The sequence below is a fragment of the Anomaloglossus baeobatrachus genome, chromosome 8 (genome assembly GCF_048569485.1).
Source record: "Anomaloglossus baeobatrachus isolate aAnoBae1 chromosome 8, aAnoBae1.hap1, whole genome shotgun sequence".
Taxonomy (NCBI): Eukaryota; Metazoa; Chordata; class Amphibia; order Anura; family Aromobatidae; genus Anomaloglossus; species Anomaloglossus baeobatrachus.
The window spans coordinates 192,408,575-192,429,157 of NC_134360.1; the positions used below are offsets into that span (position 1 = coordinate 192,408,575).

General features: G+C 46.9%; 1 protein-coding gene across 2 annotated transcripts in view; it reads left to right on the plus strand.

Moving 5' to 3' along the window:
- Positions 1–9,564: 9,564 nt before the first annotated feature.
- BRDT (bromodomain testis associated) overlaps positions 9,565–20,583 on the plus strand; it is a 212,624-nt gene continuing 201,605 nt past the window's right edge. For both annotated transcript variants that reach the window (XM_075322321.1, XM_075322320.1), the window contains exon 1: positions 9,565–9,650. The gene's annotated coding sequence lies outside the window, so the exon portion shown is untranslated. The remainder of the gene's footprint in view (positions 9,651–20,583) is intronic.

The following is a 20,583-nucleotide window of genomic DNA, read 5'->3' on the forward strand; positions in this document are numbered from 1 at the left end:
GTTCCCTCCGGGGCTTCATTCCAATAAATTTCTGGGATATGCTCGGGTGGAGGAAACTCGTTTTTTTCATGTGCTCCAGGGAAATACCCTGCCCCCTTATGCATCTCTACGGGCCACAGGGAGAGAGGTTTCCTGGATAGAATATATGCAGCTGAAATCGTTTCTATCCAACCAGGACAGGGAGAGGAAGTTGAGGACCCCCCCTACTCCATTTGAGAAATTGTTCTTGCAGGGTTCGTCACCTGGGCATGTCATCTCTCTTATTTATAAAATGCTGAACCAGAGAGACATGTCGGACAAACCCAAATTTGTCTATAGATGGGGAGAGGAACTGGGAGAGGACATTTCGGAGGACAGATGGAGCAGGGCGTTTCTGTGGACCCACAAACTTTCTCTGGCTTGTGCCGCCCAAGAGAAAAACTATAAAATTCTCACAAGGTGGTACCAATACCTGACCAAATTGCATGCTATCTTTCCCTCAGTGTCCGACATGTGCTGGAGATGTGGTACAGAAAAAGGGTCTATGTTACATATATGGTGGAGCTGTGCTAAATTGCAACCATTCTGGGACTCAGTGTTTTCTCTGTATAAAAAGATGAGTGGGGGTGAGGTGGAGAGATCCCCCCAGGTGGCCCTCCTCTCTATCCTCCCAGGTTCATTCAAGTCACAAAAGAGGGACCTGCTGCGATTTTGTTTAGCGGCAGCCCGTATAATTATTCCCAGATACTGGAAACAGACTAGATGCCCCACGTTAGCTGACTGGGTAGAGGAGATGGCAAACCTCCAGAGAATGGAGGAACTCACAGCTGAACTTAATGGGCTCACGGAAAAATTTATCACAGTGTGGGGACCGTGGATTACGTTCATGGAGTCTCCTGAGTTCACGGTGAGTCTGGCAGGTTATTTGGGATGAGAAATGGTGACATACCTTGTCTTCCCCTCTCCCCACACACTTTTTTCCCCCACCCTCTCTTTACCCTACTTTCTTCACTCTATTTGATTCCTTCTTTTCTAAGCTTATATCTGTTCTTTTTTTTTTTTCTAGTTTTCTACTTTTTCTTAAATGTTTATTCAATAACTTAAAAGGGGATTGTTTTATGCTGAGAGTGGTCTTGTCAATTATCAGGAAGACATGTTTAGCTGGAACTCTGATTTCTAGTGTATGGTTTGTCATGGAGTGTTAGCATAAGGATAGCTTATAGAGTTCCAATGAAATATACAATGTGATGTTATTTTTGTCATTCCGAAACTGAGAGATCACTGTTTATGTTTTATAATCTTTATAAATGTTCAAGATGTATGCTTGATTTATAAACTTAATAATAAAACAGATTTGAAATAAAATACCTGAAGAAAAAGAAAAAAAAAAAAAAAAAAAAAGCATAAAGCTATCCCACCAACGCCAAGGTGTACCCAGTTGGGATAGTACCTAGATTGTCAAAAACAGTGTTTACTAAGTACCCTATGTTTATATGCACTATGCTTTTATTTAGTTACAGCAGGGTATGTTTTCACAATTCCATGTATACCATCTCATACTCCGGCTCACTTTTTTGTTTTTATGTCTGTATATGTGTTCACATCTCTGTACTGTATGTTTACATGTCCTTGTTTCTGGGGTTGTGTATGTGTGTAAGATGCCTGTACGTGAGTCTGCATGCCCACCATCAGTGTTCACAGCGTTTTGGATTCAGAGTGTTTTTGCTGCATTGTACAGTACAAGCACAGTGGATGGGATTTCTAGAAATCCTATGCCACTGTACGTGTACAGCCAACAGCAAAAACTGACCTGTGATGCGGCTTCCCGAGCCCTGGCATGTCAATTTATTGCTGTGTAGCCACAAGTGTCTCCACAGAGAGAACAGAATAGAGAGACCCCGGCGGCCGGAACCCTGACTGTGGGCGCAGGTCACTGTGGTCCCTGTAGAGAGCACTCATGGCCCCACAGGAGAGGACCATGGGCACAAAGCCTTATAGTGTATTGTGTATGTGTAAAACGTATCTTTAGGGCACAACACTAAATCTATACGGGTGAGTGCCCACCATCAGGTGTCCTCACGGTCTGGACGCAGCGTACCTTCTCTGGTGGAGACGCTAGGCTCCTGGGCGGGAGATTGCGCTGTCCGTGTACACGATCAGAGAGATTGTCAGCGGATATTTGCTGTATTCTCCTGCTCAGAGGACTAGCATCGCTGTTAGAATAAATTGACTTGCTGAGGATAGGAAAGCAGCGCCACAGGTCAGTTTATGGAGCGACTAAAAGATCCCAAGGGACCGGAGATTTCTATAAATCCATCCACTGTGCCTGTACTGTACAATGCAGCATTTTGGAAACACCTTGTGTCCAAGACGCTGCTGATACTGATCGTGGGCACGGGCCCTAAGGGCTCACTCACATATGTGTAAGGGAATTTCGTTTGTCTTTCCATATTTATGAAAAGAAGTGAAATTAACCCCTGTACTGTGACGTAGCTATATCACCACCTTATGGCCTCCTTCATATGTCTGTGTATCTGGTACGTGTTGTATCCATTTTTTTCAAAGAGAGCTTTAAAAGATCTTGTGAAATACTTTTTCTATCTTATGCTAATGAGCGCAGGGACTAGTCCCAAGGGCATTTCTCCCTTTAGCTAGTTGGCCCACATAGCATACCCCTGTGGGCGTACTAACATGCTAATGAATACGCAGCGACGCTGCACATACCTCACTGTTCATGAGGGCCAGCGGAGGATGGATGCGCACTGGGCATAATCCGGAGTCCTCAGCACCTCCAGTCATGCGCACTATACCTCACTGAAACCGGGAAGCTTACACCCGGCATCAGTTGAGTACGCATGATCGGAAGCCTCGGGTGCTCCGGATCATGCGCAGTGCGCATCCATCCTCCACCGGCCGCCATGAACAGTGAGATATGTGCGGCGGCGCTGCGTATTCATTAGCATGTTAGTACGCCCACAGGGGCGTGCCAGCATGCTATGTGGGCCGACTAGCCAAGGGGAGAAACGTCCTTGGAACTCTTGGGACTAGTCCCTGCGCTCATTAGAATAAGATAAAAGATCTGCAGAAATACTTTTTCTAAAGATCTCTTTATCTATGCTATTAGATACAGGGACGGTTAGGCAGGGATTAGCAATATGCACCCAGAACTGCTCGTGGTTCTGGGTACATATTGCACCTGACAGGTTCCCTTTAAGAGGCATAAAACAAAAACCCTTATCTTACAGTACAGGCTGAAATAAAACTTTTATTTACCAAAAGGGCCTATCATGGAACCTGTGGATGAGTAATAACTTTTCAAAGGGATAACCCTTTAAATTGAACCAGTCACCGGGTTTTTTCCTTGGAGTCAGCTCTTATGTACCGCATTCTAGAATACTGTATATAAAAGCCCACGTCGCTCTGTACAACGTAAAAAAGAGCTGTATTAGGTTATGTGCGCATGTTGCATCTTTGTGGTGACCACAAAGATGCATGTTTTTGGTCCCAAAGAAACGCTCCCTTGGCATGCATTTCTTGTTGCGTTTTACTGTGTTTTTTACAGAATTTTTGCACAGTGCGTTTTTTAAGTCAAATCTATTGGCTGGAAAGGCTCAAAAATGAAGAAGAATTGACATGCTGCAGTGGTCACCACAAAGACGCAGCCAAAAAAAAAAAAGCTGCAACATGTGGACAGAAAAACGGAAATCTCATTGACTTGGCTGGGGAAGGAAATGCATGCAGTTTTGGGACCAAAACTGCACCTAAAAAAAAACGCACAAAAACGCAGCAAAAAATGCAGCGTGCGCACAAGGCCTTATGTGGCGCCCCTGAGGCTTTAGGCGCCTCAAGGTACTGCACCTCACCCGAGGAGCGGTCTTCATCTCGGATACGGAGGAGGTTGTCACTGGTAACCACCACCAAAACACCCATCCAACACATAACACAGGAGATCTTCCACTGGGACCGGGCTAGGGTAGGTGCTGGGGTGGCCATCATGAGGTATGGGACCTCTTGCTCACTAGTTCAGGAATCCGGGAGGCGGGGCTTCCACAGGGGACGTGAGGAGTGATCACACACACAAGTCAGTCAGAAGTTAGCTCCGGGCGCAGCAGCGTCTGGTCAGACTTGGGAACCAGCAAGAAAGGACATGGATAGTTCGGGGCCCATGGTCTGGAGCTGTAAGCTCGACCCGGGTTCTTAGGAAGGAAGGGGGATCCCAAAGTTCATGGGGAGTACAGAAGGCATCCGTGACCCGTTCCTTGGCCCAGGAGCTGGGGTGTAGGGAAATCATCAAAAAGAGACGCACAGAAGGAAACACCTGCCTCGACCTCCGAAGTATCCGGGATCGTCCGAGGCCCATCACAGCGGGATGCGACACACCAAAGGCAGAGTAACTCCAGTGAGTAAAAAGAACTTGAAAAGGCACCCTCTGTGTCGTCCCGTCATTGCCGCCATCATCCTCCCTGGGGCCTAGCTCTACCTGTGGAAAGCTGAAACACCCAAGCTGCGTCACCATCCACCCCAGAAGAAAGACGCACCCGCAGCGGCGGCTCATACTGGCCACACACCACAGGTGGCGTCACGAACACCTACCCCCATCCCCAGCCTTTATTGACACCGACGGAGTCACGGAACCGGGCAAGGCTACCGCGGCGACCCAGGAGAAAAACCACAGCCCGGTGACAGGAAGCCCTCCGATCCCGTGGGCGCGTCACTTACACTCACCTAGGGGGGCGGTCCGGTCTGATGGGCATCGCTGGTCTCGGGTCTGGGCGCCTTCTCCATCTTGTGCAGGTGTCATCCTCCTTCCCAGCTCCATGTAGATGATGTGTTCTACATAATCCATTGCACTCCTGCACATGAGCACTTTGATCTGCCTGGCTGAGGGGAGAGCACAGTACTGTAGTGTGTCTTTCACCTTTCCTCGCGCCTGCACATTACAGTACTTTGCTCTGCTCTCAGCAGGATCAGATCAAAGTGTGCATGCGCAAGAGTACAATGGAGGCTTCTGTGTGGATGATGTGGATGCATCATCCACACGGGGCTGGGAAGGAAGACGGCGACTGCACAAGATGGAGACGGTGCCGTTCTGAGAGCAGCGACACCCATCAGACCTGACCGCCCCGCAGGTGAGTATAATAAAGGTCTTTTTTATGTTTTTTATTCTAGAATACTATATATAAAGACTCACTGATTTTGGCAGGTTTTCAAGGGAAAAACCTGGTGATAGGGTCCCTTTAAAGGTGATGTCCACTACCTGGACAACCCCTTTTTAAGTGAAGTAGTTCCTCTTGTAAAATAAAATGAACTTATACTCCCTTCCTGCACCAGTGCTATTTCAGCAATGTTGGCGCTGGGACTTGCGTGACATTGCTATGCTACGTAAACACTGCAGGCAATCACTGGCCGGTGATGGGTTGCTGAACTCTACTTCCCTCGGACGAATGTCGGAAAAGCAGATGTGAGAGTGTGGCAGGCTAGTAATTGCTGTAGGTCTCACATGGCATAATGCCATGCAAACCCCGCCCGACGCAGTGCCAATATCATTGGAACTGCATCAGTGGGGGTGGGGAGTAAATGTTTTATGTTTTTACAAGAGAAACTACTTAATTTAAAAATGGGTAATCCATTTAGTGGACAACCACTGTAACTCCTACTTTATCCACGTGTACCACGGATAGGTATTGCCTGTATATCACACACAGAGAGCTCAAGTTTAATAGAGCCCAACTATTAAGAACTGTTCACCATAAAAGAAATCTCCATGTTTCCCAGACTCCAGTCACTTGGTAACTAAGCTACACATGCCGAAATATACTACCGTGTTTCCCCGAAAGTAAGACCCTGTCTTACATTAATTTTACCCCAAAAAGTCCCACCCTGTCTTACTTTCGGGGGAGGTCTTACATTAGCCGAAAAAAAATGACAATTTCTTTTTAACCAATAAATTAACATTTATTAACATGCTGAAGAGTCGGTCAGTCGGTCGGCCGTATCCCACTGCACACAGCCCCATACCCCATAACAGTGCTGTATCCCACTGCACACAGCCCCATACCCCATAACAGTGCTGTATCCCACTGCACACAGCCCCATACCCCATAACAGTGCTGTATCCCACTGCACACAGCCCCACACCCCATAACAGTGCCGTATCCCACTGCACACAGCCCCACACCCCATAACAGTGCCGTATCCCACTGCACACAGCCCCACACCCCATAACAGTGCCGTATCCCACTGCACACAGCCCCACACCCCATAACAGTGCCGTATCCCACTGCACACAGCCCCATACCCCATAACAGTGCCATATCCCACTGCACACAGCCCCACACCCCATAACAGTGCCATATCCCACTGCACACAGCCCCACACCCCATAACAGTGCCGTATCCCACTGCACACAGCCCCACACCCCATAACAGTGCCGTATCCCACTGCACACAGCCCCATACCCCATAACAGTGCCATATCCCACTGCACACAGCCCCACACCCCATAACAGTGCCATATCCCACTGCACACAGCCCCACACCCCATAACAGTGCCGTATCCCACTGCACACAGCCCCATACTCTATACAGTACATGTTTCCCTACTTGGTTTTTAAATGCTGGACGTTTTCCTCTGCGGTGCGACTGTGGGTGCGGAAGGCCTGTGCTGCAGGGAACGCTGTGCCAATCAGCAGGGAAACAGCGGTGACGTGGGGCTGGGGCGGCCAATTACAGCCCGAGCTGCTGGGCCAATCAGCGCTCGAGCCGGGGGCCGGCGGTGACGTGGGGAGCAGGGGCGGCCAATGAGCTGTTGAGCTGGGCGGATTGCGGGGTTAACACGGCGAGTTAACCCCATGAGCGCTGGACCCGCCCAGCTGCACCTGAGGATACCTCTGGAGCCTGGGGACCCAATGGGGGACAGCGGCGGCCCAAAAGGTAAGGGCCTTACATTTCACAGCGGCCCCCCAACCCTGCCTAACATTCGTGGGAGGCCTTACATTGAAGGACCCCCCCGTAACCCCCACCCTGTCTTACTTTCGGGGGGGGGTCCTACTTTCGGGGAAACACGGTAATAAATGTACTGCACCACATTCACTAATGTGCTTTCAGCATTTTTATCTAATACCCCAGACAAGGGGGAACACTCTACTGCAGTTAGGAGGGTTCTGTATGTAGGTTTGGGGTCTGTAGAAAGGGCTCGACTTGGGTCTGTAGTTCAGCATACAGATCTGTGTTCTGTACTCTATAGGATATTTTGTATACAGGCCTGGAATCTCAATATAGGAGGTTCTGTATAAAGGCCTGGGCTGGGGTCTGTATATGAGGAGTTCAGTATACAGATCTGGGCTCTGTACTCTATATAGGGGTATCCTGTATACAGGCCTGACATCTCAATATAGGGGGCTCTGTATAAATGCCTGGGCTGGGGTCTGTATATAGGGGTTCAGTATACCGCCCTGGGGTTTGTATATAGGGAGCTTTGTATAAAGGCTTGAACTGGGGTCTGTATATAGAGGGGGTCTGTATACAGGCCGGGATTCGGGTACATATATAGGGGTATTCTGTATACTGCCCTGAAGTATGTACATAAGTTAACTGGCCTGGGCTGGGAACCTTATATATTCAGCCTTGGGCTTGGTTGCATATATAGGGTTGTTCTGTGTACAGGTCTGTACTCTGCTACATATATAAGGGTATTCTGCATACTGGCCTGCTGTCTCTACATAGGAGGTTCTGTATATTGGTTTGGGCTGGGTTCTGTATATACAGGGTTCTGTATACCGGTCTGGCCAGGGGTCTGTATATAGGGGGTTCCGTATACCGCCCTGGGTTGTGGTCTGTATATAGGAGGTTCTGTATACAGGACTGGGCTCTTTATATAGGGGGTTTTGTATACAGGCCTGAGCTGGGGTTTGGATATTGGGGGATCTGTATACCGGCATGAGGTCTGTATATTGGGGGTTCTTTATATAGGGGGCTATGTATACAGGACTGGGCTTTGTCTATAGGGGGTTATGTATATAGGCCTGGGCTCTGGATATAGAGGGCTCTGTATAACTGCTTGGGGTCTGTATATAGGACGTTCTGTATAGCAGTCTCTATATATGGGGTTCTGTATACAGGCCTGGGCTCTGGATATAGTGGGTTCTGTATACCGGCTTGGGGTCTGTATATAGGGGGTTCTGTATAGCAGTCTGTATATATGGGGTTCTGTATACAGGACTGGGCTCTGTATATAGAGGGTTCTGTATAACTGCTTGGGGTCTGTATATAGAACGTTCTGTATAGCAGTCTGTATATATGGGGTTCTGTATACAGGCCTGGGCTCTGGATATAGGGGGTTCTGTATACCGGCTTGGGGGTCTGTATATAGGGGGTTCTGTATAGCAGTCTGCATATATGGGGTTCTGTATACAGGACTGGGCTCTGGATATAGAGGGTTCTGTATAACTGCTTGGGGTCTGTATATAGGATGTTCTGTATAGCAGTCTGTATATATGGGGTTCTGTATACAGGCCTGGGCTCTGGATATAGGGGGTTCTGTATACAGGCCTGGGCTCTGGATATAGTGGGTTCTGTATACCGGCTTGGGGTCTGTATATAGGGGGTTCTGTATAGCAGTCTGTACATATGGGGTTCTGTATACAGGCCTGGGCTCTGGATATAGGGGGTTCTGTATACCGGCTTGGGATCTGTATATAGGGGGTTCTGTATAGCAGTCTGCATATATGGGGTTCTGTATACAGGCCTGGGCTCTGGATATAGGGGTTCTGTATACCGGCTTGGGGTCTGTATAGCAGTCTGCATATATGGGGTTCTGTATACAGGCCTGGGCTCTGGATATAGGGGTTCTGTATACCGGCTTGGGGTCTGTATAGCAGTCTGCATATATGGGGTTCTGTATACAGGCCTGGGCTCTGGATATAGTGGGTTCTGTATACCGGCTTGGGATCTGTATATAGGGGGTTCTGTATAGCAGTCTGCATATATGGGGTTCTGTATACAGGCCTGGGCTCTGGATATAGGGGTTCTGTATACCGGCTTGGGGTCTGTATAGCAGTCTGCATATATGGGGTTCTGTATACAGGCCTGGGCTCTGGATATAGGGGGTTCTGTATACCGGCTTGGGATCTGTATATAGGGGGTTCTGTATACCGGCTTGGGATCTGTATATAGGGGGTTCTGTATACCGGCTTGGGGTCTGTATAGCAGTCTGTATATATGAGGTCCTGTATACTGGCTTAGGTCATTATCTATTGCTGAGTGGTCTGTTTGCAGTCTGTACGGTGCTATAACTGGAGCTAGCCCTACAGGGCATCCTGGGTATTAGGTAACATTCGGGTCACAGTGCGCACGGTTTATGGCTGCTGTGATAACACAGCACACAGCAGGCCGGGAGGCTCCAGGTTAGGATTCCACCTCTGCTCTCCCGCCCTCCTGCCCTGCCGCCGTGACTGCACTCAGTTACTACTGTTGTACCAGGCTCTTCCAGCAGACACGCCCATTGCGCGCATCCACATAGCATGACGTCATCACGTAGCGCTCAAACATCAATGACACGGCTGACACCTGTTCCCGCGTAAGTTGTCTACAAAGTGGGCGTGTCGTCGCCATAGAAACTCGGCGTGTGCGGAGCAACTGTAATAACCGGAACTGCGCACCAGTGAGCGTCAGGTAACAGCGCCATGACAGCGCTCCGTGCAGTGGGCCAGTCTGTAGTCAGAGAGGAGGAGTAATGGCGTCCACCAGAGCCTCCTGTGTCACCAGCCATAGGGACAGCTAGAAATAAGTGTGGTCATCTCCTCACACAACATACATAGCAATGATTGGCTACATGGGGCGCGGGGCCAAGATGGCCGTATACTGCTGGGGCACTGCGACAAATCACAGACTAGGCAACCACTTCAAGCTTTTTGTGGCGCACTGTAGCCCCCATGTTGTCTGTAGCCACATTCACTCATATTGCAACATACTTTGGCCTCGCAGCCTGTGGCACTGCATAGCTCCGGCCTTAGGGCGTGTTCACATTTTGTGATGCGTTTTTTTTTTCCATGGGGGGGGGGGGGGGAAGTCTTGTCACGCCGAGGGTACGCTCACGCCGAGGGTACGCTCACATGAGCGCATGACTCGCACAAGTACAATGCGAGAAAATCTTGCATTGCACACCGCCCCATGTAAGACAATGCTGCAGTTCAGATCTGTGAGTTTTTGCTTAGCCCTAATCAGACTGAGGAAAAAAAAAATCACAGCATGTTGCAATTGTCTGCCAGAGATGTGTCACTTGCACCCATACAAGTCTATGGGTATGAGTGTAACATCGGACTGCACTCTGATGACACCGGAGTGCAGTGCGATAGTCGCATCAGCTGACAATGGAGGAGATTGAGAGATTAATCCCACCTTCTCCTCCACAGCTGTGAGCCGATTGCAGTTGCATGACACTCGGCTCACGCTGGCAGCACAGTGGGAGCCGAGGGTCATTAACATATGACATCCAATGCTCTCATATCGGATGCCATAAGCTAGTGTGACTCCAGCCTAAGATTGAGTTTTAACGTTGCATAGTGTTCACAATAGCCGGCCGTTGGTAAAACAGTAAAAAAAAATAATAAAATATTGATCGTTGTTTTGCAGCATCAGTCACATCAGTTGTGCCACTATCTGCAACGCATCCGTTGCATCAGTCACACAACTGATTGTGACGGATGCAAAACAACGCAGGTGTGAAAGCAGACTGAATACTACAGTTTTTTTCCCACTGTTTACCTTTCCGAACAAAATGGATGGGATTTAATGAGAACACCTCCCATTATGTTTTCTTGGTCTATGGGAAGTTTAAAAAAACGCATATCAAGGCCCTTAGGCTACGTTCACACATCAGTTTTTTTTCATCAGGCACAATCCGGAAAAAAACTGATAAAACAGATCCAGCGCCGGATCCGTTTTATCCCCATTGATTTGTATTAGCGCCGGATTGTGCCTGGCCTTGCATCCGGCTTTTGACGGATCCGGTGTAATTACTCAATGTGGCGGCCGGATGGAACGACTCATTGAACGTTTTTTGTCTCTGAAAAAAAACCTTATCACACCAGATCCGGCGCGATATGGCGTGATTTACAATGTAAGCCTATGGACGCCGGATCCAGCAAAAAACGGATGTGGCCACTGGATCCGTTTTTTTAAACTAAGCATGCTCCAATTTATTTAAAAAAACGGATCCAGCAAAAAAAAAAAAACGGATGAAACTGATGCAAAAACGGATGAGCCGGATCCGTTTTTTGACTGATTCGGTATACCTGATCATACCATATCTCTTGTGCCGAGGAGGAAGTAATGAAGTATACAGACAGGACAGCATGGGATTCTTTCTGTGAGGTAAAACAAGTTTTTAAACAGATTCCATGCTGTAATGTCTTTATATCCTTTTGATTCCTCCCCAGCCCAGGAGATATGATATAATCAGACCATGTCCCTGTACGTACAGACCCTGCCATTACACAGTACACAGCAGGGACACATATATAAGATTATTTCAGCACAGGAATATTTGTTTTATACACATCCAATTGTAGAACTTATTATTCCAAGATCTAATGATTAAAATGAACTTTGTTCGTAGCAAAACCCCTTTTACTGACCTTTCTTTCTTTGTCTTGATGTATTTGTTTACGTTTATTGCATCAAATTCATCCAAATGACGCCTGAGGTTCCTGAATTTGCAGCAGAGAAAAAAAAAAAAATCTTCTTTCCTGTCATTAAAGTTGTGGTCTGATATAGGGATTTATGCTGAAAATTACTTTCTATCTAATGCAATAATCTAGCATCGCCCCTATCAGTGTCTTGTGATTTGTGGCCTGCCAGCAGCTCCATTGTTTCATGGAGGTGCCGGAAGACACAAATCAAAGTATCTCTATGGGAGCCTTGTTAGGGCTCTCATAGACTTGCATTGTGAGCTTGTGACGTAACTTTTGACTTCCAGTTAGTCAGAAGGTACGGGCACAAGATGGCACCATTGGACCAAAGCGATGCTGAAAAAGCTGCCAGAACCAGAAGGGAAGTATGAGGGGGCATTGGACTTAGATTTAAAGCGCCACTCTAGTGCTGAAAAAAACAACTTTGAAGTGGTCTTTAAAAACTCTTTACCCTCTCTTCATAATCTGACTGCTTTTCTTTTGTACTACTTCCTGTCTATGGGTTACTCTCTGTGAGATGTACACAATGACAGCGCGCTCTGTTGCTGACTCAGATCAACAGTAAGGCTATGTGCGCACAGTGCATTTTTTGTGGCGTTTTTGTGTGTTTTTGGGCTCCAAACTGCATGACTTTGCTTCCCCAGCAAAGTTTGAGTTTTCATTTTTGCTGTCCGCACACAACTTTTTTTTTTTTAGCTGCGTTTTTGAGCTGAAAAAAAAAATGGTCATTTTCAATTCTTTTCTGCGTTTTCCACCCATGCAATGCACTGAAAAAACGCAATAATCAAAAACGCAGCAAAACACAGCCAAAAACGCACCGAAACGCTCGTTGGCACACCTGGGTGGAAATACTACGCCTCAATCAAGGTCTGAGTCGTCAGAATAGCTGCTGTGTGACAGGGTCCCAACGACCACCGAGGTCGTTATACGGATCGCCGTATCGCTCCTTGATTAATTAGATCTGCCTGTTTGCCAGCTCACTAGCGACAATGTAGCGACGTACCAGTGATACTGACCAGGTCGTATCGTTGTCGGGATCGCAGGAACGTCGCTACGTGTAACGGGACCCTAAGAACGCATGTTCGTTTTCTACATGCGGATTTTCCGCATCTAATATGTCTGGGGAAGATCTACACAGAAAACTCAGTGTACCAGCAGGAGAAATTGACATGTTGCGGATTTGAAACTTGCACCACAGCTCAGTTTGTGCTGGATAAAAAGAAGCGCAGTGCGTAGGAGATTTCTATAAATCCCATCAACTTTACCGCATTTTTGACACAGTGAAAACACGCAGTATCAAAGGCTCATCATGGGAAGGTATTCTAAGGGTATGTGCCCACGATCAGGACTCGCTGCATCCTGGACGAAGCGGGTCCTGACCTGAGGGGCCACGATTATCATCCACAGGAGACTGCAGCGCACTGAACCCTGATTGAAAACATGCTACATCCAAAACGCTGCAAACACCGATTGTGATCAGTGTTTGCAGCGTTTTGGATGCAGCATGCTTCAGATACGTCCAAAATGCTGCTTTGTACATTACAAGCACAGTGGATGGATTTCTAGAAATCCCGTGCCCACTGTGCTTGTTTTTCTGCAGTAAACACTGACCTGCGATGTGTCTTTCCAGGCATGTCAGTTTTTGCTGCGGAGTTGCATGTGTTCTCCTTAGGAAGAACACAAGCGAAAGACCACAGCGCACCAAACCCTGATTGTGGGCACATACCCCAAGACCCTGTGCACACTGGAAAATGTAATTTTATTAAGAAAATTACGCAGGCCCTGAAAGATTACCACACCCGCGTTAAAAAAACGTGGCAAACCGCACCCTAAAACCGAATGCGGGTTTGCCGCGGTATTGGTACATGTGTTTTAATGCATTCAATGCTTTAAAGCACATTGAAAAAAAGTGTCATTTCCGAGATAGATAAAGATAGAGGAATAGATAGATAATAGATGATAGAGGGATGGATGGATAGATAGAGGAATAGATAGATAAATAGAGGGATGGAGAGATAGATAATAGGGGATAGAGAGATAGATAATAGAGGGATAGATGGATATATAGATAATAGAGGGATAGATGGATAATAGAGGGATAAATAGAGAGATATTAGCTTTATTTCTGTTTTTGTTCCCCCCCCCCCCTTAGTATTTCTCATACAGGAGTGACCCTGCGGGACCTTGTATCTGAGTTCTCGCAGGGTCAGTGATGTCACTCTATTACTGCTAGTGAGGCCCTGAAGTTCTCGCGAGCAGTAATATGTTAACATCACCGACCATGAGAAGTGACTTGGAGTTAGCCCTGCAGTCTTGTTACGAAGCTGCATTGAGTACTATGTGACAGACGTGGCTGGATCAGTCTGCAAGCGTCGTGGGACCTCTGTGGATTACGCCGGAGCTGTGTGTTTGAGGAGTTAATAAAGTGGTGATAAAGGGGTTTTTTGTGTGTTTTTTATTTCAAATAAAGGATTTTTCCGGTGCGTGTTTATTTTAATTACAGGTTAATCATGGAAGCTGTCTCAGAGACGCTGCCATGATTAATCTAGGACTTAGTGGCAGCTATGGGCTGCCACTCCTTATTACCTCGATTGCCACCGCATCACGGCAATCGGGAAGAGCCTGTAAGGCCGGTTTCACACATCTGGCTTTTCGCCGAATCCAGTACAGTGTATACAGTACAATGACAGCGCCGCAACTTCCGGGTCACATGCTCCAGTCACATGACAGCATGTGACCGGTGCTTCTCGCCCTGCCATTGTACTGTATACACTGTACTGGCGTGCGCAGAATCCGGCAAACCGGTGAAAAGCCGGATGTGTGAAACTAGCCTAACACGCCGGGACTGTCGCATAATGGATGCAACATGCTCGGGCCAGCTGCTGGCTGATATTCTTGGCTGCGGGAGGGGGGGGGGGCAATAACCCTGGCCCTCCCCAGCCTGAGAATACTGGGCCGCCGCTGTGTGTTTGCCTAAGGCTATGTGCGCACGTGTGCGCTCTGCACCGCACCTAAAAGGTGCGCTTCAGAGCGCAGCTGAAAAGCTGCATTCTGAAGCGCATGGTGCCGGCGAGAACGTGCGCTCTGCCTGCAGCTCCTGCCATAGACAGAGCAGGGGCTGCCGGCAAAGCGCACGGAAGAAGTGACATGTCACTTCTTAGAACGCAGCGATTCGGGCAGCAGCCGAATCGCTGCGTTCTAATATGCCACGTGCAGGGGACGCAGGACGCATGCAGTTACGCTGCGCTACAAAGCGCAGCGTAACTGCATGAATTACGCACACGTGCGCACATAGCCTTAAGCTAGACGGTAAAAATATGGCGGAGCCATTGGTTTTTTTTTTCGTTTTTTATTTTTAATATGCACATTTGATTTCTATGTGTATTATATATGTCTGTGATGTGTGTGTGTTTACTCTCTGCTCCGCTTCCTCTTCCTGTCATAATGACATCACTTCCCTGCAAAACGCAGGCAGTGATGAACATTATGTCCCTAAAAACGTGGAATAACGCAGGAAAACGCAATGAAATGCACAGAATTTGCTATCTGCGTTATTCCCTGCGTGATTTCATGATTACATTAAACCCCCTTTATACGCAACGACATCGCTAACGAGATGTCGTTGGGGGTCACGCAATTCGTGACGCACATCCGGCCTCGTTAACGATCAAAATTACTTACCTAATCATTGATCGTTGACACGTCTCTCATTTCCTTAATATCGTTGCTGCTGCTGCTGCTGCAGGTACATTGTTGTTCGTTGTTCCTGCGGCAGCACACATCGCTACGTGTGATACCCCAGGAAGGAGGAACAACACCTTACCTGCGGCCGCCGGCAATGAGGAAGGAAGGAGGGGGGTGGGATGTTCCGTCCACTCATCTCCGCCCCTCCTCTTCTATTGGGTGGCCGCTTAGTGATGCCGAACGAACCGCCCCCTTAGAAAGGAGGCGATTCGCCGGCCACACCGACGTCGCTAGGCGGGTACGGTAACTATGTGATGGGTGTTAGCGATGTTGTGCGCCACGGGCAGCGATTTGCCCGTGACGCACAAACGACAGGGTTGGGTGCTTTCGATGTCGCTGCGTGTTAACCAGCCTTTACAGTCAATGGAGTGAAATAACGCAGGTACCTGCAGAAAACAAGTGACATGCAATTCTTTTTGCTGCAGAAAACATGCAGCAAAACCTGTAGGTGACATAAACTGCAGTGTGCGCACAGCATTTTCTTTTACCATAGGTTTTGCTGGGGAAGGACTGCAGCAAGGTTATGAACATTTTCTGCAGCAAAAACTGCAGCGTGTGCACAGGGCCTTAGAGTCTTTACTGCAGCTTTTCCCTTTTGAGATCAACAAGGCTTAGAGCCTAAAGAAAAATCCTGTGTTTTCCTGGACACAGCATGCAGAAAAAAAAATCACAAAATGCTACATGTGAATATACTCCTACTGTGTGAGCCTTGTATAGTTATGTGGATTAATACAGGTATCGAAAATGTGCAGGAGGTACCAGTGGTTTTCCTCCAAATTAGTCAGCCAGGCCACTAATCTTCCCTGCTCACCCAGGTGGGTGCAGGTATCACATGGGTGTATTGGATCAGGTTGACACAATTAGGTTAGAACATGCAGACATAGGCCAGAGTTGTAACCGATGGAATTGCTGAAGATTTTGCCTGTGAATTTGATCTGGTAAGGAGCTCTAGAATCATTCATGATCACAGTCTGGATTTTTTTTGGCGAATAATCAGCACTGGTTTTATCATTGAAAGTAAAAAAAAATCTAATATATGGTGTATTTACTTTGTAATATGATTGGGACTATTGACAAACCATCACCTTAATTTCTAGTGTGTACAGGTCCCTTAACCTGCAGGAGATTACACTGCCAGGCAAGTGTGTGAGACTTTAAAAACCACATTCACATGTTGCAGTCTTTCCTTGTGGACATTGACCTGCTGTAACAGATGATTTCACTGCTGTCAAGTCAGAAAATCAGACATAAATTGCATTGGGAAAATCTACCATGTGCCATGGATTTTCTCAAATTTGTTACAACCCTAATCTGGGTATGTCATGGTCAGGCTGTGTGCACATGGTGCGTCTGTGTTTTTTATATATATATATATATATATATATATATATATATATATATATATATATATATATATATATATATATATATATATATATATATATATATATATATATATATGTTATTGTGGCACAAATCCACATGCCTATGTTCATGCCAGCAAAGTCAATGAGAATTTAAGTGTTTTACACACATTGCTTATTTTTTCCTTGCTGATTTGATGCAGAAAATCTGCAACATGTCAATTGTTGGGACGTTTTTTCTTGCAGTCTTTTTTTTTTTTTTTTTTAGCCTTTCCACCCATTGAATTAGGTAAGAAAAACGCATGTGTTTTTGTGCCAAAAGGAGCAGAGCTGAAGGAGAAAATTCCTGCAACGTGTGCACATGGCCATAATAAGCACTAGGGCGGCCTTTATATGTGCTCTTATAGCGTTTATGTACCTTAAATGAGTTTTCCAGTTTCCAAAAACCCCTGTTCTTCAGCTGCAGTTCTTCTCAAAAAAGCAAACTGTGCTTTATTCACCCTCCTGTGTCCAGATTTGAGTCTCTACTGCTTCTCCTGGTGTCTGGTATTGTCTGCAGTGCTGATATCAAGACTGTAGCTTATTCGCTTCTTGGGTAGAGCCTCGAACTGCTCAACTCACTGATTGGCTGCAGCACGTTTGACATGATATAAGCGCTGCAGACAATAAAACCTCTTTCACAGGACCGTGTTTAAACACGTACATGCCACACACATCGGCATGGTCATACATGTGACTGATACCGGTAAAACACATAATACTGAAATGAATATTTTTTTTTTGTGTAAAAGATGTGCAAAGCTAGAAAAATTCTAGAACAGATAAATTAGAGAGATCTAAAGAAAGATAGATAGTTGTTACGTGGGAGAACGGTTAGAGCAAAACTAATGACCGCTCTAACTTCTCCCGAGGTCCCCTAGGCAGATGTCAAAGCCACAGATGGACAAGCGGCCAGACGAGAAACAGTCCATGTGCATAGGGGGCACACCAGGACCGTGAACGCAACCCAGTTAGCTTCACTGGGCTGTCACAGTAGGACTGGAGTGGTAGCGCAGAAGCGGGATTACTGGTCCTGTGTGTACCGCGCCACGAATCTCCTACTGCTTCCAGTATTACATGCAACCCTGTCAGAGACACTACAGGTCTGTATTGGTGCTATGGCCGCTATGTGACTGCAGTGCTCTGCTGGTGTCACAAAGCACAAATGATGCTCGCACAGCCATGTGCGTCGTCCAGGGTCTTTTATAGACTAAGCCCTGCCCAAAGCCAAGAACCAGATGGCAATGGTGCCGGCCGTAGCCACTCGGGGACAGCCACATCACCAATTATGCCATCGACGGCCAAACACCGGCCGCCGCGTCATCGCTGATGTCATCGACGGCCAGTCAGCCGCCGTCGCATCATCGGTGACATCAGCAACTGCTAATCAGATCATGCCGCATTACTGGTGACATCATGCGCAGTAGCGGGAATCCCGCACTTAGAGCCTGGAAAGGCAGCGGGAACCCAAGCATGCGTGGAAGGGTAAAATAGGGACTTAGCCTTAGAACGAACAAAGACCCTAGACACCTGACGCCTAGCAGCCAAGTGCCTGAAGCGGCGGACAGGTGGCGCAGGAGAGTCACCAGGGAATGAGACCTATCGCAGGAGCGGTTCGAGGCTCCAGAGAACCCCGAACCGTAACACCAGCCTGGCCAGCTGCTTTGCAGCATTTTTATTTTTTAATTTAAAAAAATAAAAAAAGGCATTCACCAGAACAGCAGTAGCTGCAGGCTGCAACCTTCAACTCTCTGCTGTACACTGAGTGGTTATTAAAAATAGAGGGGATCCTACCCTTATTTTTTTTCAATTTTGAATTTTTATTTTATTTTTTTCCATTTTTCTAAAGGCAGCAAAGGTACAGCGGACAATTGGAGGCTGATATTATTAAAGGTGGGAAGGACCATGGTTATTTTGCCCTCTCCAGTCTAACATTAGCAGCCTGCAGCAGGCCCAGAAGTGGCACATCCATTAGATGCGCCAATTCTGGCACGTGACTTGGCTTTTCCCGTTGACCTGGTGCAGTGGCAAATGAGGTAATATTTGTGGGGTTGATGCCAGCTGTGAATTGCCAGTTGGCATCAACCCCTTGTATTAGTAATGGGTGGGCGTCTAGCAGATACACCCATTACTAACTCAGTAGATGAAAGTAGAATAAAAATTTTTATATGAACAAAATAATCCAGACTCCAGCCCTTGTTCACTAATTTTATTTCTTTATTTTTTTTAAAATCCAAAAGGTCCTCTGTAATCTATTGTGAGGTCCCACGACATTCCCCAAAAGCGAACCTGAAAAGCCATAAAAAGAGAATTTTTAAATAAGTAAAGAAAAGAGACACCTTCTTTTCCAATTTATTTACCTGTCAAAGTACTAATACTGATCCACCGTAATCCAATTAGGGGGTACCCATGGCGATCCCTTACTCGCTGGCACAGTCAATGGAGAATCGAATGTTCACTATTGATTGAGAGCAGCCCTTTCAGGCACACACACTGCTGTGTTCACTTCCCTGCAGTGACCTGAGATGGCCTCATAAGGTCAGTCCAGGTCACCGCAGGGGCGCCCTCAGCAGTGTGAGCGCGACAGTGACGTCGCAGTTTCATTAGAGTTCCCAATGAACTCTGATGAACCCGTGAAGTCACTGCCGTGAAACCCGCGGTTGTGCGGGTCGCTCGGTAGTGACGTCAAGAGGTCATCTGAGTTCATTGGATACGCTGATGAAACTGTGACATCACTGTCACGGCCTCACACACACTGCTGGATACTTGCCTGTCCCCGGCGATGCTGTCTCCGGTGCTGCTGCTGGGTCCGTGGTGCAGTGAATATTTATGAGCATAATGAGCAGGCTTGGAAGCAAATGACAGCAGCGCCGAAGACAGCATCCCTGGAAACGGGTCAGTATAGAAAATATTTATTTCAAAGACACATGTTTTTTCCAGTACGTGTCACACTTGGATCACATGTGTGCTGGCCTTGTGACATCAGTGCTGGCGGAAAAAAACGGAGATGTCGTTGTGTCCTCCACACAAACGTGTGCGCAGACCCATTGATTTTAATGGGTCTACGTGTGTCCACGTCTCTGGTGTGTGTGAAAAGAGGCCTAACAGACACCAGGAGCAGCAACAGAAACTCAGCCCTTAAAATGGTTGAGGAAATCAAATTTTAATTTTTTTTATTTTCTTTCTTAAACTGCTTCTGTGGCCAGATTTTCTGAAGCTGAAAACCCCTGTAAGTCTATGTGCGCATGCTGAGTATGTGGTTGGAGACATTTCTGAACCAAATCTGCATCTGCTGGCAGAAGAAAAATGTGTTTTTTTTTGCTGGCTGTCTTTTCCATGCATTTTTGATGCGTTGTGGTGTTTTGTTTTTTTTTGGGGGGGGGGGGTTTCCCATGCATTTGGGGTGGAAAAATGCTGCATGAATGAATAAATAAATGAATGAATGAATTGACATACTGCAGTTAATCTTCTGCTGTAAATCTGCAAGGGAAAAAAGCAACGTGCACTAAACTTTAGGATTGTCATTGACTTTGCTGGCATAAAGATTTGCATGCAGATTTGTGGCAAAACTGCACTCAAAAACACACAAATATGTGCACATTACATCTTTTCCAGGTTAACCAACCGTCTGAGTACTTAAAGAACAAGTCAGATCACTTCTTTAAATCACTCAGCATCTTTAGAAACCTGAAGGGAATCTGTCACCAGGTTTTTGCTTCCTCATCTGAGAGCAGCATAATGTAGAGACAGAGACCCTGATTCCAGCAG